General features: G+C 39.6%; 1 pseudogene; it reads left to right on the plus strand.

Annotated features, from left to right (window-relative positions):
• LOC108900089 (glycine receptor subunit beta-like) overlaps positions 1–18,332 on the plus strand; it is an 81,377-nt pseudogene that overhangs the window by 17,014 nt on the left and 46,031 nt on the right.

An 18,332-nucleotide genomic window follows, 5' to 3' on the forward strand; every position in this document is an offset into this window, starting at 1 on the left:
GATTATCTTGCTGAACAAAACTACTGTATTTTCTGCAATAATCCAAAATCCAATGAATAAATTCCACCAGCTTTTTGTTGAGGGAACCTCAAAATGGGTAAAGAAATGGTTTAGCTCTTTGCATTGGCATTCACAGTATTGTTGGTGCTGCTTTTGTAGTTGTAGTGAGCAGAGATTACGCTTGACTTTTCTCTGACAGTCAATATAATCTGTTCATATTCAGGAATTCCGGCCATTGTCTGAATACATACAACCCCCCACCCCTCCATTACTCTTACCGGAGTCCTTGTTCCTGCCCTGCCTGTACAGTGCGGACTGCTAACTGCACTGTAGTATTGGGTATTAGCAGGTGAAGCTAATTTCTGTTATGATCATCACACTGCAGTTCCAGTCAGAGCTGTTCAAGGCAATACGAAGCTCCAATTGTCAGTTTTATGTGTGACAGATCTGGCGTTTGTGAGGAAGATACTCGGGCGTGAGGGTGAGTGTCTTCCTTGGCTTGGCCTGCACTTCTGGCCTGCATCCACGCTTCTTCCGCCACTCTCTCCGCTGTCTGCTTTTGCAGTGATTTCTTCCAGTAACTGCGTGACACAGATTCACAAATTTAGATGGAAACAAACCAAAAAAACACCTAATACGCCCTAATAAATAATGGGATACTGGCTCCAGATAACATTGGTATGTGGTGGTATTTATGGCCAGACATCTGGTGCAGAGAAAATAAAAATAAAGAGGAGAAGACCCTGGTTAAGTCTATAGATCTGAAAGAGTCCAATCTGCATAGTTATTTTCATGCTACTTTCTTGGTAAAGCAGTTAAAGGTCAGTGCAGAGACAAAATTTGTTGGGTAGAATGAAGATTTGAAGAGTGTTCATTCCTAAGGTCATTATGAATTGGGATCCATTAGAGCTGATTCTTCTGGACTGGCCATTCGACCTTTGACCCTGGTTGTATGCTCCTCAGTGTGCTAATGGATAGCCTGGTCTGGGAGGAGAGTTCTTTTTATCTGCTTTTTATCACGAGATGGTGAGGAGATGGGGGTTCAGTCCATAATCCTCAGTGACCTTACTTTTACTTTAGTAAAAGTAGTGCGGTTCTTGGTACAGGTTTGTTATTACCTCTCCCCCACAATGAACTTTGTGATAGCCTGATCATAGGTACCAGGCTGACGTCAGGCTGAGACAAGGTATCACTACACTGGTGCATCTTTCCCTCTCCCTACTATTCAACAGGTGCGTGGCGGTGATCCTTTTGCCCCTGCAGTCACAGGGATAGAAAATCTTGTCCTACTATCCTACTTGGATGACTAGTTTATCTGTGCACCAGCTCAGGTGGTCCAGGACACAACTCTTCTCCTCATCACAGTGAATTTTAAGAGGAGCTCCCTTGCTCACAGAATCTTCATTGGTGTGGCCCTAAACTCCATCACTGTGAGGGCCTGTCCGTCCCCTCAGCATGTGGACACCATTCTCTGCTTTCTTTCCCTCTTCCAATGGGGCAGGTTGTTGCTATACATCCAGAATTCTTTGGCTGCTGGGCAAACTGACAGTGACTGCCGCTCCCATAAGCTTACTGTCACCGTGCCCTCTGCAGAGTTGGCTGATCAGCTTCCACTTGGACAACAAATGGCACAGGAGGCACAGGGTGTCACAGCAGTGCTTCCTCACTCTGGCTCTAAGGTGTGTACCCATAGGCTTTGTTCCATCTTGGCAAGAGACCATCACAGCAGATGCCTGATCCACAGGATGGGGAGCAGGAAAACCACTGTGGGACATTGGACCATTTTGTACCACAACCATCAGCTTCAAAATGTCCACAGTGTGTGGCCAACATTGCATTAGTATCTTTGTATCAAGTATGTGATTAAAAAATGTCATGCCTATGAATTAAGGGATGAGAGAAAATTGTTTCCTTTCAGATAAAGTATACACTTAGATATTTTAACGTGTACAGATATGTACATATATTTATTCTTAGAGGACACATCTAAGTATATAGATGCATACAGTTGTGAAAGTTGTGGGCCCTTTTCCTTTTCTGTCATTTTGAAAATGTAAAAGATGGGAAAAAAAAGTTTAAAATGTAAAGGGAATGTGTCATCTGTAACTTTATGCTTGTTGGAGGTTATTTAATCTTCTACTTGCTTAGCTGTTCACATTAACAGCAATTCTGACCAGGGGTGCCCAAACTTTTGCATGTCACTGTATATTCTAATTAAGCTAAAATGAGGTATAACCTACCATCAATGACTTCTCGGTTTGTTGTTGAAGAACATGAACTCAGCAACACCCCATTTCTAGACTGTGGCCTCTAGCCTCTTTTGTTGGTTTTTGTTGGTCCTTGGGTTTCTTGAAAGGCACTATATAAATCTAAGTTATTATTATTATTATTATTTTATTTTTTTATTAACACTTAGCTATATGCACAAAAGTTTAAAAAAGACAAATTCTTAAATGCTCATCTGATACTGGATTTCCAGCACAATTCTGATATTGGTATACATCAATTTAAAAAACTGATTATTCATTAGTTCAAGAATCAACCCTATATCAGGCTATTATCAGCCAGTCAGACTGGTTCAACGAAAAGGGGATCCAGTCATTTAACTTATCAGCTAGCTAGTGTCGACTAGATTGGTGTAATTATATAGTTACATAAGCTCTCTAGTGCTATTAAATTTACCCCTTTGATATGAAAAGCCAACAGTCAAAAATTGTGTGTGTGTGTGTGTGTGTGTGTATATATATATATATATATATATATATATATATATATACACACACAGTGGTGGAAAAAACAGTTTTCGGACACCCCATGCATTTGTGAAATATTGCATTAAGAATCACTCTTATGTCTTCAAGTGCAATTTCTTTTAGTATATTCACAGCCAAAATACTAAACAAATCCTAAAAAAGCCATTAAAAACTTAAAATTGATTGTGTCCATAAAAATACATAAGAAATTTTAAGTATTGGGTCATTTTGGTACCAGTGATCCACTGATGAAGGTCGTGCTTTTTATTAAAAGACACAATTTTTGTTGCTGTGCTTCGTGTATATATAAAGCCAGCCCATTTGAAAGTTCTTCAGAGACAAAAATGGCTAAAACAATGAACCTAACGCAGGAAACACGCCTGAAGATACAGATTCTCAGCCAGGAAGGGTACAGCTGGCGCCAGATAGCCAGAAAGTGCAGATGCAGTTCTTCAGCAGTTAGATACACTGCAGAAATACAGGCCAACCAACAGCTTGGAAGACAAACCAACATCTGGGTGTCCAAGGGTTTCTTCAGAAAGAAATGGCGGCATCCTGATCCACATGTGCAGGGAAAAATGCTGAATAACATCACAGGAGCTTCAGCAGCAGTGGTCAAACCAAACTGGTGTCCAGTGTTCCACCCGCACTGTACATGGCCAACTTTTAGATCATGGCTTAAGGTCCTATAAGGCTGTCAAGAAGCCCCTGATCAATGAGAGACAGAGGTTAGCCCAGCGTCGTTGGGCCCAAGCACACAAGAACTGAACAGCCAGGAATTGGAAGAAGATTCTGTGGTCAGTCCAGTTTCCAGCTTTATCCTCCTCCTGATAATGTGAGGGTACGCAGAAGGCCAGGCAAAGCATTATCTCCAGCATGTACAGTACCTACTGTCAAGCATGGTGGAGGCAGTATCATAGTTTGGGGATGCATGAGTGCTGCTGGTGTTGGTCATCTCACTGTCTGTGATGGCACATTGAATTCTGCTAAGTATTGTGCCATTCTTGAAACCCACATGCACATGCAGTGTTCCGTCAAGGTCAAAACTGGATGTTTCAACAAGATAATGCCCCTTGCCATACATCCACACAGTAGAACTTGGCTGCAGGAGCACTGTATCCAGGTCTTAGAGTGGCCAGCTCAATCCCCAGACACAAGCCCCATTGAAAATCTGTTGTGAATTATCAAAAGGTCTGTTTCAAAGCATAAACCAAAGAATTTAGAAGAATTAAAAGCAGCAATTCAAGAAGAATGGGACAAGATTACCCCTCAACAGTGTGGAGCTCGTGGGGAACATGCCAGCCAGGATTAGAGCTCTACTGTGTGCTAATGGCAGGACCACTAAATATTAATTGGATGATGTGATGGTTTATTTATTTTTTGTTCAGTTCTGAACACATTCTCTGTTATTTGTTGACTTTGATAGAATTTTAGTTTTAATTTTTCGTGTAAACAATAAACAAAAAATATCATTTGTATTTGTTTGTGTCTGTCTAATGCAGCCACACCTTTTGAAACACAAAAAAGATTTTTCCCCAAATATTTCATGATAATATTTGTGTAAAATTTTAAGGGTGTTCGAAAACTTTTTTTCTTCTTGCTTATAGTGGTCCTCTTCCCTCCATCATCTCAAATGAAGAGTGTTTCTCGAATTAAAGTGACCATACTATAAAGCAAAATTTTTAATGATTTTTTTATTTTGTTGATAGGGAAGGGGCTTCAGGTATACCTGCAGCATCTCTTTGACCAAAATTTGGCTCAGTGAGGCAGTCTCAGGTACAGAAGTCAGCCTTGACAACTTTACTATCTTCATGGCAGACGGCATGAGGGAGGTAAACAGAGTGGAGTTAAAAAAAAAAGTGGTATAACACCATGAAAATCCAAACCTTGAGAAAACATCCACTATAATTGCACATTTAAAGTGTGTCCCCAAACTTTGGGGACAATAAAATCTATCTACTCAGGTTAAGGTGTTATAACTCTGATGTCAAACCTGATTTTCACTCATAGAGTAAATTACATGGAGAAAAAAAAAACTACACCGCACATGACCTGTGTGCCAGATCACTTGTGAATCCAGTTCAGAAGCTGTTTATCGACTCAGAATCCTTTTAAATATCTTACCATTTTTTTTAAGTAGCTTGTTTGGTGGCAAATAAAAACATCTTGTCATTGGTTTGCATAGACAGTGTCAGTGCCAGTTTTTTTAATCAGTACAATGGCATTGGAAATAAATGATTTAAAAAGTCGTTTTACATAAGACCATCAATCAAATTCAGTCTTAACTAGAGATAGACCGATATGTTTTTTTTCAGGGCCGATACCGATTATTAGTAAAGGAGGCTGATAACCGATATTTGGAACTGATATTCATTTGCAGTTTAAGTGAAAATATTGGTGTCAAAATTTGAATAATACAAACTCCAACACTTAATTTAAATGCCTTTAAGCATATGTTTATTAAACAACTTTTCAGATTTGCAACATGTTAAAGTTTTTGTTTTTTTTTTATCTTAGACGACAGACATCTTTGTTTTAAAATTCTAACAAAAAGTGCAGGGAGCTCCCATGCTCAGCAGCATGTCTTATAGTTAAATGAAAACTTAGGGTAGTATATAGTAGTATAGCTCCCTAAAGTTTTCTACAGTAAATAAAGTTTTCCAAAATTTCAATATAACTGAATGTTATTTTATCTTTCACTTATCTTTGTTTTAAGTTCAAACAAAAACAGAAAGTGCAGGGAGTTCCTGGGCTCAGCAGCATCTCTCATAAAGTTGACTGAATTTTTAAATAAATAAATAAATAGCTTCCTGAAGTTTTATAAAGTAAATAAAACAAAGTTAAATTAAATTTGCACAGAAATGTCAAATCAATTAGTAGTCCCAGTTGAGCAGCACCAGATTATGGTGCAAAAAGCAGAGCTTTTCAGTGTGTGTAGCAGCTTTCACTGCTGATTGGCTGTTACCCGTGTCGTGGCTCTGTGTGTAACCAATCAGATGGTGCTGTGGGTGGGACAGAGTAGTGACTGCACAGAGAGGCACGGATGCATCAGAGCCAAAATAATCAAGTTTTAAATCTCTTATCGGTTGTCAAATTTAAAAAAAAAAAAAAAAGGCAGATGCCGATATGCATCAAAATGCTGAATATCGGCGCAGATAATCGGCCCGGCCGATAATCAGGAAATAATAATGGTCACAACATGTTGCAAACAGTGATACAGCAGTAACTATACGATAATGATACATTTCAAGACTAAAAAGCTGCACGGTGCTCTGTTGCATTGGCATCAAATTACCATACATACAATTTAAAAGTCAGGAAAATATCAGTGCTCCTTGCTGTTAGTAGAGTTTAGCACAACTCTAAATAACAAATAATCAGCATCTGTCCTGCTCAGTCTCTTGGATGTCTTTCTTGTATGCTCTCTCTCCAAATAACCTTTGTTAGAGACACACATAAAGATCACCAAGCCATTTTGGGGAGGCCTGTCCTCTCAATAGAACCACCTATGTTGATCTGTGACATTCATTACCCCATGTTCTTTCTATTGTACTTTTTGATGCAAGGGAAAATGGCATTTGCTCCTCAATGGAGAAGGCTGCTACAGCTCCAGAAGTCATAGAAGCCACAGTATTTTTTTTCTGCTTGCTTGCTTACAGTTCCTGAAAGAAAAATTGTTCTTGCACACACACAGAAGCTGATCAATTACAGATAAATGCCATGTTATTACTTTAACATGACTGATTGTAGATATATATTTAACCAATTTCATTGACATTAATTTGTTTAATTGACTTTGGTGAAGTGCATCCACACTTTGGAACATTTATGTTACAGCAGTGTGTCACTGGGTTAGCATGTTTGTACAGTCTTTTGGTATGAAATGATTCATACCAAACAGCTGACTTAAAGTTAGTTTTATTCAACCAGCAAGTTTTTTCTTGATTAGAAATGACACAGGCATCTCCCAGAAGAAAATATTGTGGAAAAAAATATTTATCAGCTTTTATTTACATTTAAACAAAAAGTGGCATGTCCAAAATTATTCATAGCCTTCTCAATAATCAATAGAAAAGCCTTTACTGGCTATTGCAGCAATCAAACGCTTCCTATAATTGCTGACCAGCTTTTTGCATGTCTCCACTGGTATTTTTGCCCATTCATCTTTAATGATGAGCTCCGACTCTTTCAGGTTGGAGAGTCTCCTTGTCATCACCCTGATCTTTAGCTCCCTCCACAGATTCTCAACTGGATTCAAGTCAGGACTCTGGCAGGGCCACTGCAAAACGTTAATGGTTTTGTCCGCTAATCATTTATTCACAACTTTTGCTGTGTGTTTTGGGTCGCTGTCACGCTGAAATGTCCACTGGTATCCAAGGCCAAGTTTCTCTGCAGGCTACTTGATGTTATTATTGAGAATCTTGATGTATTGCTCTTTTTTCATGGTGCTGTTTACTGTGATTAGGTTCCCTGGTCCATTGGCTGAAAAACACCCCCAAAGCATTAGGTTCCCACCACCATGTTTGACAGCAGGGATGGTGTTCTTAGGGTTGAAGGCTTCTCCTTTTTTATACCAAATGAAGGATACATCATTGTGGCCAAACAATTCAATTTTTGTTCCATCTGACCATAAAACTGGCGTAAAAGTGGCGTCTTCTTTAGTCTGCGTCTGTGGAACCCAGCAGTGTGCAGTGTCCGTTGGACTGTCTGCCTTGAGATGTTGCCACAAACAGAGCCCAGATTCACTAGGATGGCCTTAGTGGTGATCCTTGGATTGTTTTTCACTTTGCTCACTATCCTTCTGGCCAGCACAGGTGTCACTTTTGGCTTCCGACCATGTCCTCTGAGATTTTCCACAGTGCAGTCTTGTATTTTTTAATAATACTTTGCACTGTAGCCACTGGAAAACATTTAGATATGGCCTTATAGCCCTTTCCTGACTTGTGAGCAGCCACACACCCCTTTCAAAGCTAGTTATTAATTAAGTTCCTATTAAAACTAATACTAATTGAATGCAGCAGTAATTATGTGATATGAGAGAGTATATACATTTATATAGTCTTACAGGTAAAACTGGCCCTTTGAGGTCAACCACAATCCTGATGTGGCCTGGGATGAAATTGAGTTTGACACCCCAGTCTTAGATAATGCACAATGCCTTACACCAGGTCATTGCACCTTTCCCGATATATCTTAACCTCCCATCACCAACACATGTACAAACAACAACAATTCTGTTATATATCTGTAACCAGGTCTGAATAAAACTGCAAAAATAAACCTCAAGGCCTGGGATCACCACAGCTAACTAGTGGTGTCCTGGTTCGAGGGTAAAGACAATGTATTTATAAAGAATAACTTAATCACTCTTAGGCCATAGAAATAGAGTGACTTCACACAGAGAGTGATACACAGACACAAATCGAGTACGTACTTTTGTTTTAACCAAAATTATTATTGCATTATTCAAAACACATACAATTTAAATTTCCCCTTTAACAAAAAAAATATAAATTAAACTCTGGCCAGAATAAATGTTTTGCTGCAGCTTTAATCCTTTAGTCTTGTTTAGTTTAGTTGTGCACAACTTTAGCTCAGTCCTAACGTCACTTTAAGAGTGGTCGTTTCAGTCATAAATGATGGAACGATCTTACTGATGTAGACAGCACGCAATCCAAGTCCTGCTGGAGAATCGAGAATCCCAGTCGGTAGTCCACACAGCCACGGTCACTCCTGGCGGTAGAGATCGTCACAGAGCGGGCGAACACAGCTCCTCCTTCACACCGACACACCTCACCCGGTCCGGGCTATTACAACAAATAAAAATTTCAGATACAAAACGCTGGAATATCCCAGGTCTGGATCCCGTTTCCCTTGTCTCACACAGAGAGCTAATCTAACGTCTGACTTCTTCTGCAGCAAGCATGGAAAAGGACGTAAACAGCGCTGTCCTGCTGCCACCTTGAGAACGTTGCCACCCAGCGTTCGTCAACTGCTGTAAAGTGTCGAAAATAATGTCTCAAAAAAATAAACGACTCAGCCTGACCATTGGTGTCTGATTACACAGTGAAATATGAACTTTTTATCTTGATGACTTATTGAATACTCATTTTATCTGCCTATGTATTTATTTGTAAATAAATGAAATATTTAACATATTTAATACTCAGCAGATCCTACTAATTTATTCAAATGAACTTTTTAAACTTGCGCATAACACAAGATACTTTTTTTTATGAATTTCAGGATGGTAAATTTTCTTAGGTACCAATTTTTAGGTGGGTTACAGATCCAGCAACAATTACATGTCTTCCCTAATAATAGTTGCATATTTGCACAATGCCCTACACTGAAATACTGAGTCAAAGAACCCACTTTTCTTTGCATAAGTAACGATCGCACGATCGTTTTTGTGTGTGAGCGGGCCAACATTAGCCTACCTGCTGAAACACTGCACCTAGCCGTCCACCTGGCTCTTACTGTACCACCCTACAGCTGCAGGCATTATGTGGACCAGCAAGTTTTATACGTGGTCTGCACTCATCTGGATCTTCCTGTGGTTCACCATCACCCTGTGGCTGGGCATTTTCAGTATACAGCCGCTGAGCTTCTCTGGCTCCGCCGTCACCTGCCTGAACCTCTACCGTCGGTGCTGCACCATCACCCGAACGTTGCTGTCCTCCCTCGTCGGAGATACATCCATCGTGGGTCCAGCAGGAATTTTCATCATGACAACTCCAAAACAATAAAATCCTTCTGGTCCATCTCTCGTCGCCCTCACAGAGACATCGGCCGGGTTGTTGACCACCGAGTATGAGCCAGCTTAGCCAAGTCGGCGAATGCCTCTACCAAACATGACACCACCACTGTCAACTTGGGTCTGCTTAACATCCGCTCACTCACGAGCAAGGGACACCTCTTCCAGGATCTCCTCACTGACCGTAAGCTTGATTTCCTCTGTCTGACTGAAACTTGGCAACAGCCAAATGACTTTTCTCAATTAAATGAATCCACTCCTCCGGGCTTTGTTTACATCTGCCATCCCCGTGGCAACGGTCGGGGTGGAGGTCTCGCGATAATTTACCGCGATAACTTGAAAGTTTTACCAGTACCTGTGCCTGGCTTCGTCTCATTTGAATGCACTGTCTTTAAGCTGCCTGGACCTACTCCCACCATCGTTGCTACAGTCTCCCGCCCCCTAAACCTCACAGTGACTTTTCAAATGATTTTGCCACTCTACTCACTCATCTGTCCACTCTCTCACCAAATGTAATATTACTGGGGGATTTCAACATACACCTGGGCAATAGTAATAGTCCAGGTGACTTTACATCATCCACAGCTTTGGATTCCATCAATTTGTAGACTTCCCGACACACTCAAAAGGACATACTCTGGATTCACCCCCTTCAACCTCACATCTGCCAAACTCCATGTAACAGACCATTTCCTCCTGTCATTCAATGTTGCACTCACCTCACAGCAATCAAATCACCACGCCTCATTTCATTTTGGAATTTGAAGGACATTAACATAGATACTCTCTGCTCCAATATTGACAATATCCCAATCCCGGACTATCTCTCCACCCCTGATGACCTCATAACTCACTACAATAATGGTCTAAACAACATCCTCAACTCTCTTGCCCCAGTGAAAACAAGGTCTGTTTCCTTCACATCAACTGCTCCCTGGTATACACCTGAACTCCAGTCAATGAAAGCAAACTGGTCTTACTATTCACAAAGAAATGCACAAAACCCATATGTTACAATACAAGGACACAATTGCTAAAAACCAAATCAAACTTTTACTCTGGTCTTATCAGCTCTAATAAAGGAAACACCAAGTCACTGTTTGTACTACTTAACAAAATTCTCCATCCTCCTGACTACCTACCCCCCCATCTGTACTCAACTGACTCTGTAATGATGTTCTTTAACGAAAAAATCTGCAATATTCACCAGCACCTGTACTCAGACTCTCTTCCACCTTCCCCACCTGAATTTTTACCACACTCCCAGCCCTTCTGTTGTTTTCAACTCCCTGATTCCTCTGTAATCTCGGACCTCATCGGCAAATCCAAGCCCTCCACATGCCAGCTTGATCCCCTCCCCACAACCTTGGTCAAATCCTCCTCAGTCTTTCCTCCCTTCTTCCCCTCATATCTACTATCATTCACTCTTCACTCACCACCTGAATTGTTCCTTCACTACTCAAAACTGCAGTCATCACCCCAATACTCAAAAAATCTAGCTCAGATCCCAACAACTATAATAACCTTCGCCCCATCTCAAACTTACCTTTCATCTCCAAAATTCTTGAAAAAATAGGCAGGTGGCAGCTGACACAGGTTTCCTCTCCATCCTCATCCTCCTTGACCTGAGTGCGGCCTTTGACACCATCTCACACCCTATCCTTCTCAGTAGACCCTCCTCCATTGGCATCACTCACACCCCCCTTGACTGGTTTTGCTCTTATCTGTCAGGCCGCACTCAGTTCATACAACTAAAATCCTTCAAATCTGACCCCTCCCCAGTCACTACAGGTGTGCCCCAGGGCTCTGTCCTGGGGCCCCTTCTCTTTATCACTTACCTTCTCCCCCTTGGCAATATCTTCCCTAAATTCAACGTCCATTTCCACTGCTTGAGGTTTGAGGTGAACCAGGATTTTATTTCCAATAAACAGGAGGTGAGGGAGGAAGGTGGGAAAGTGGAGTTCGGCTTGCTAGAGAGGTAGAGCTACATTTCTTTTATGTTGATTCTATTCATTGTTGTTTTATTGATTATTGTATACTGTACAGGTTTATTAATTATTGTATATTGTACAGTGTCCTTGAGTGTTCAGAAAGGTGCTTATAAATAAAATGTATTATTATTATTATTATTATTATTATTATAAGAATGGTTCAATAAGACAAAGTGCAAGGAGACCTGGTAAAGAAGGGTAGTAAATGCTAGTTAGGCATGTTAGGGTGTTAGATGTTAGGAGTGGATATGAATAGCAAAGTAACAGCATGTAACCATACACTTTTCATTTCTCACAGATCAGCGGCCCAATCTTTCAAATCCTTTTTTTTTTGGAATTTATTAGTCCATTATATGTATTTTTGAAAATATAAACGTGTGGTATCGCTGATATTTTTTTTATAAAGTCACCTTTATAATTTTAATTGTTTGAGTTGGTAGGTCTTGTAAGGTTAAGCAACTGAGATCCAAGCACAACAAACACAGCAAGTTGACTTTTAGCCATGCTTACATTTATTACATTTATTTATCTCTTGACCAAGAACACAGGAGAATAGCAAAGTGTCCAAAACTGGACAATACACTAAGTAATGTTCACTGAAGAAACTGCAGCCAAAGTTTGCCACACACTGTAGCAAAATTATATGGAGACAAGTGAATGAGGAGACCAGGTATATGTACTGCTGGAGATGAGGAGATGGGAATCAGTTGTGTCAGGGCATGACCTCTGCCAATGAAACACAGACAGCACACAGGGGGAGGAGACACAAGGGGAAGAAACCGGGGAAAAACACACAGGAGACACTAAGGACTTAAACATTAAGACCTGGATTGTGTGCGAATTGAGGACATACTTGAAAACGATTGTGGAAGCTTTTGTTTGTTCCGTAAAAGTTGCTAAATGCCACTAAATGATGTAATACACTAATTAGCATATTTTTACGTCACTGTCTCATATTTGCATTTTGCCTAGTGTCAGCTGGTTTCAGCCTTTCATCTGTTTGCTTCTCTCCTACTCTGTGTGCTCACATTTATTTTATAACTGCAACACCATCTGATTAAATCACCACACACATAAGTCAAGAGCTGTGCTATGATTGATGGTCCATTCTTAAAATATCTGGTGACTTTCTCCGCAGTGAAAAGGCAGTAGGTGGTGGTACTTTTGACTTTGTTTGTACAATTTGATATGTATGCAAGAAGAGCTTGCATGTTCTCCCTATGCCTGCATGGGTTCTCTCCGGGTACTCTGTCTTCCTCCCACAGTCCAAGACATGCAGATTAACTGGTGACTCTAAATTGCCTGTAGGTGTGAATGTGAGTGTGAATGGTTGTTTGTCTATTTATGTTGGCCCTGTGATGGACTGGTGATCAGTCCAGGGTGTACCCTGCCTCTCACCCAGTGTCAGCTGGGATAGGTTGGGATAAGCTGTACAGATAATGAACTAATGAATGTTTACCATCAATAAAATTATATAAACTGTAGTTTTTCTCATGTCATTGGTTTAATGTAAATGGTGAAATCAGTTAAATAGAATGCTCACAGACTGTGTTGCTTATCTTGGCAGGTCAAACACATAGTTTTGATTCCATGCTTCCTTATCCTATTTTGTTTGGTAATATGGACAATTACAATATACACTATGTTTTCATTTAAATGTAATAAAATGTGTCTTGAAGTGTCACAATATAATCAAAACTGACAACAATCGAAACATGTCTGCCAGATGTACACTCACTCACTTTAGACCTGGGGAGGCCCCAGAAGTAATTAACTCATCGTCATGTTAATTTTTTGTGACTTTTTGTGACTGGAAGTAGAAAATGGGTAGATTGCTGTCATAAAGGGATGCACATGGTAAGCAACAGTACTCAGATAGGCAATGGCATTCAAACAATGATTGATTGGTATTAATGTGCCAACAGTGTGCCTACTACCACCAGTCTGGACTGTAGATACAAGGTAGTTGAGGTCCATGGATTCATACAATTGGCGCCAAATTCTGACCCTGCTGCCTGTGTGATTCAGTGCTCTGCTGTCCAGAAACTGTCCAATCATGCCATGATCAAAGTCACTGAGATAATTTTTTCCCAATCTAATATTTGATGTGGAACATTAGCTGAAGTACTCCTGACCTGTATCTGCTGACACATGATTGGCTGATTGGATAATTGCATTAATAAGAAGGTATACAGATGTTCCAATAAAGTGCTTAGTGAGTGCATGCTGGCGCTGTAACTGCTGTCATACATGTGCTAAAGTGCTGCAAACCATAAGTACAAAATACATAAATCCCTAATCAATATCATAACAATGTTAAGTAATTAAAAATCCTGTCAATTTGTTTTTAGCCAAAGCTCAATAGTAATGAAGCAAATTAATTTAAAAAAACAGCAAGAAAGACAGACTAATTAAACTAGGATGAAAGGACCATATTTGAAAACTAACATGCAGCCAGGACAATGTTGACGTGGCTTCAGGACATGTCTGTAACTGTCCTATCCAGGTCAAAGCTTAGACATAAACCCTATGGAAGATCTGTGCAGAGCCCTGAAGTTAGCAGTTCACACTTTCCTGCTAGAGCTTTAGAGGTTCTCCCTGGAAGAATAGGATAGACTGTCAAAATCCAGGTGTGCAAAGCTTGTAGTGACTGACCCAAGCAGACCTCAGAATCCACCACAAGCTACTTAAAGAAACACAAACTGAAGCTTTTGAAATGACCCTCACAGTTCCCTGACTTGAACACCATTGAAAATCTGTGAGTAGATCTTAAACATGTTATGTGTGCAAGGCAGCCTAAAAATATTTCAGAAGTTTAAGTGATCTGCAAGGAAGAGTGGGTAAAAAAGAAAGACTCTTAGCCAGCCAAAAAAAGTGTACACAAGGTGTGATATCTGCCAAAGGGGGCTTACTAAGTACTGACTTAGCAAGGTACCCAAAAATATTACATTAATTAAGATTCAAGATTCAAGAAGCTTTATTTATCCCGAGGGAAATTGCTGTGCAACAGTTGCATACAAGGTGGAAAAGTAATACAGTGTGACAGAGAGTAGAAATAAGCTATCATAAAATAAGTAAAATAAAGGCTAACATAAAATAATACAAAATAGCAGCATAAATTATAAAGGAAGGGCATTAATATTAGAGCAATGGAACATTTTTAATGTGATTGGGAAACAAATGTCCTTAAATGTTAACACTTGCAAAGACAATTTTTACATGTCCATGTTAGTACACATTAAACAACCTATAGCATGTTAATTAGCAACCTTTAGAGACTCTGGTAAATAGCTTTTGTTACTGCTGGCTGTTTCCCCCTGTTTCTGCAGGCTGCACTAAGCAGCTGCTGGCTGTTTCAGATGCAGTAATCTTACTCATGTAAACTCCAAGAGCAAAGGATGGGGATCAGTACTTGGCTGTGATTAGTATACATAGTAACAGACCATTGACATGATGATTGGTCAAACATGCCTGTCACTGGGATCTTGAAAGTCAACAATTCAAATGAGAAAGTTGTCTTTTGCTGGGGGGGCTACATTACAAGGCGTTATATTGCCTTTATGCAAACTCAAACAACAAACAACATCTCACAACAGAATGAATGAAGCTACAGAAAATATACCTGTGACTCCATGTCTCGTATCACTGTGATTACAGTTGGACACAAGTATAAAAACACCTAGACGCAGCACTTCTGCACAGACTGGTAAATTATCTTTAGCTTCATGGCTACTCAACATGGATAACAATAAATACACCATAAACATACACAATGGGGATGAACTGCCAACTTTCCCACACTCTCTACAACCCTGTGGGTTTAATCCTTAATCAGTGTCAATTTATTAGCTGTTTTTTACTAGCTTGCCTGCACAATATAAACACAGTACATTGTTACACAATTTGTATGAAGTCTCTTGTCTTTTGCTTGGCACAGTGCATTACAGTGAGTGGCCAGGCCGCATTTACTCCTGCTCATTTTAGGGGACTTCTCCTTAAGTACTATGTCTTATTATGGGGGACTGGAGCACAGATTATCTTACAGAAAATAATGCATTTTGATAACCTCAACATTATAATGAAATAAAATATTATGGTGGTGACTTATTTTCTTCCATATATCACTTCCTGCCCTTACATTAACTACTGAATTTTGTGTTGCATGGAGCATGTGTTAAGACCAGTATGTCACTCTGTTTTAGGCACCATGGCTGCTGGATTGAAGCCAGTGATCCTGCTGCTGTTGCTGCTGTGTTGCTGGCAACTGACCACAACCAAAGAGGGAAAATCCACAAAGAAGGGGAAAAAAGGCAAGCAAGTTGTTTGTCCATCGTAAGTAAATATACTGTATTCTCCAACTGCATCCTCACTGATCATGTTGTCATTACTGTGTCAGTACTTCCAAGACTGAGAACTAGGAAAGGAAAGAATATTTTATTGCATATGATATTTAAAAGTGCTTCACATAAGACACTGAGGCTAAATCAGCTATCAACAACAAAGTCAGTGAAGAATCCAAAAATTCCCCATATTTATCACATTTCTAAAAGCACAACAAATTCTCCTGCTCCGTTTTCAGTGTGACAAATGTTTGATTGACCTTTTTATAGGTTTTTTCCACTGCTAAAATAACCCTTTGCGGGGGATCTTTTAGGCATAATGATCTTTAGTGTATTCCATGTAACTGTTTTGCTTTATGTTTGGGACAGAGGAGGGACAATTGTGGTTTTATTTACTTGCTTATCTTAATGCTTTCTGGTGCCTTATATTTTGCTGTAGATACATAATGTCTAATTTGTAAGGTTGAGAAAGGGTTTGCAACAATTGAGCAATCATGAAATATGGTGATATCCATTCACTTACTGCAGTATAATACAGAAAATTCCTGCAAGTGGTCAGGATTTACTAATTATGATAATGTAGCGACATCGGCATCAGCCTGACGTCTGCCTGGCACCTATGATAAAACTATCACACAATTCATAGAAAAATTATATTAGTATTCCCAGAACTGCAACAAGGTGAAAGTATGGTCACTGAGAATTACGACCTGAACCCCCATCCTCTCTTCTGCCTCCCCAACATTCTTCCTCCCAAGCCAGGGTCAAAGGTCAATTAGCCCATTCAGAGGAGACAATTCTAAAACTGTTTCTGCATTAAACATTGTGTACTGCGTAACCTGAAAAAGCACTATGCAGATTTCACTCCCTGAGATCCACAGACCTAACTAGGTCCTGTCTCCTCCATTGTTTATCTTTCTCTGCACCAGAAATCTGCTCGTAAATTACGCCACATTCCAGGATAATCTTTCGTTTAATGTTTGAAACTATATGAAATAATTATCTGACCATTGTAAAACACTCCATTTTATTGATCAAATGCTTATAAGTAATTCTGTGAAAATCTGAATTTATGTTATCTTAGCTTATGTTGCTAAGCTAAGATAATAATGTGAGGAATTAATTCAAACATCTGCCATGGAACCATATTGCCATCTATTGACCATGTCTAGGCTTAACTAAAGAGGTTAGACATAAAGTTTTTCAGGTATCGGAGTCAAATGATTCTTCTTCATGTCTTGTAATGCTACTCATTTATTATTAATCATGAACACAATTTATTCTTTTGTAGTTAATCAGCTTAATTGTCTTAAGATTTGCAAGTGTTTTGATTCATGTTTGTATTAATGCATTGTCTTTCTTTAAGTATTAGCACCACCAAGTTATATCTCGTCTTGTACAATGTCTTAATTGATCATGATGGAAGGTGAATATGTAATATGCACAAGTATTCCAGATTAATAATTTAGAGTTTATTAAGAGATCATATTTCATTCTGAGACGAAGAAAGTGAGGACAGCAAACCATGACTGGCTGAGACCACCTCACTCCACCTGTAAACCATCCTCAAGAGAATAAAAACTCTGGTGTGCAAAAGACAACGCCTTTGGTTGAAATCAGCTCCAAGCTACACAGCCACTTGCCATGCACTTTAATTTTCTCTGTTCTTCTTTGTTGTCTTTCCACCACATGCTCCGCAAGTAACTTTTTCTTTTGTCTATACACGCAAGTGATTTTCTCTGTTTCTTTAAGCCCAACAATGTCAAGTTAAGCCAAAGGAACAAAAGTATCTGAATATGTAGAACAAATTTTTTTTTTGAGACTTTTAGAGTCATCTGGCCGACACCAGCCTCCTCTAAAGTTATCCAGAAAACTTAAGTGGGCTATGTGAGAACTTATTTTTCCTCAACCTGCGAGAGAGGCCCGCAGATTACACGACTGTTTGTAAACAAACCTGCAAGAAACTAAGTTTGCAGAGACAGGAAGTCTGTGAGTAAATTCATCTGAAGTTGAACCGCTGAGACACCTGAGAATCCATCACTGCAAGTAACTTCCGGGTGAATCCACCTGGATGCTGCATTTCCATGGATCCTGCATTTCCATGGTTGCCACAACTCACAGTAGGCTGGTCTTAACATTCTGCTCATGACAAGGGTTGATGATAAAATAAGTCAACTCAAAATTCTGCTATCAATAGATATCTCAAAATTCAGTACAAATAGATTATAGTTACAGACTATAATGATTTGCTTCCACCAGATCACTTTGCTCATTTTACCTGCTGTTAGTTCACCATGCACCATGCTATTGATATCAAAATGAATATCCCTGATTTCCGTCCCAAACTGGACAGTGGTGTCTCATTCAATGAGTGTAAATTGGATTTTCCAATGATTATTTTGTGCAGTTATGCAGCAATAATAATGATAAACAGTCAAGTCAGCTCTTTTCAAGCACTTTCAAGTACATGCAATTCCTTCACCTTCATCAA

The sequence above is a fragment of the Lates calcarifer genome, unplaced genomic scaffold (assembly GCF_001640805.2).
Source record: "Lates calcarifer isolate ASB-BC8 unplaced genomic scaffold, TLL_Latcal_v3 _unitig_4511_quiver_746, whole genome shotgun sequence".
In the NCBI taxonomy this organism is placed as follows: Eukaryota; Metazoa; Chordata; class Actinopteri; family Centropomidae; genus Lates; species Lates calcarifer.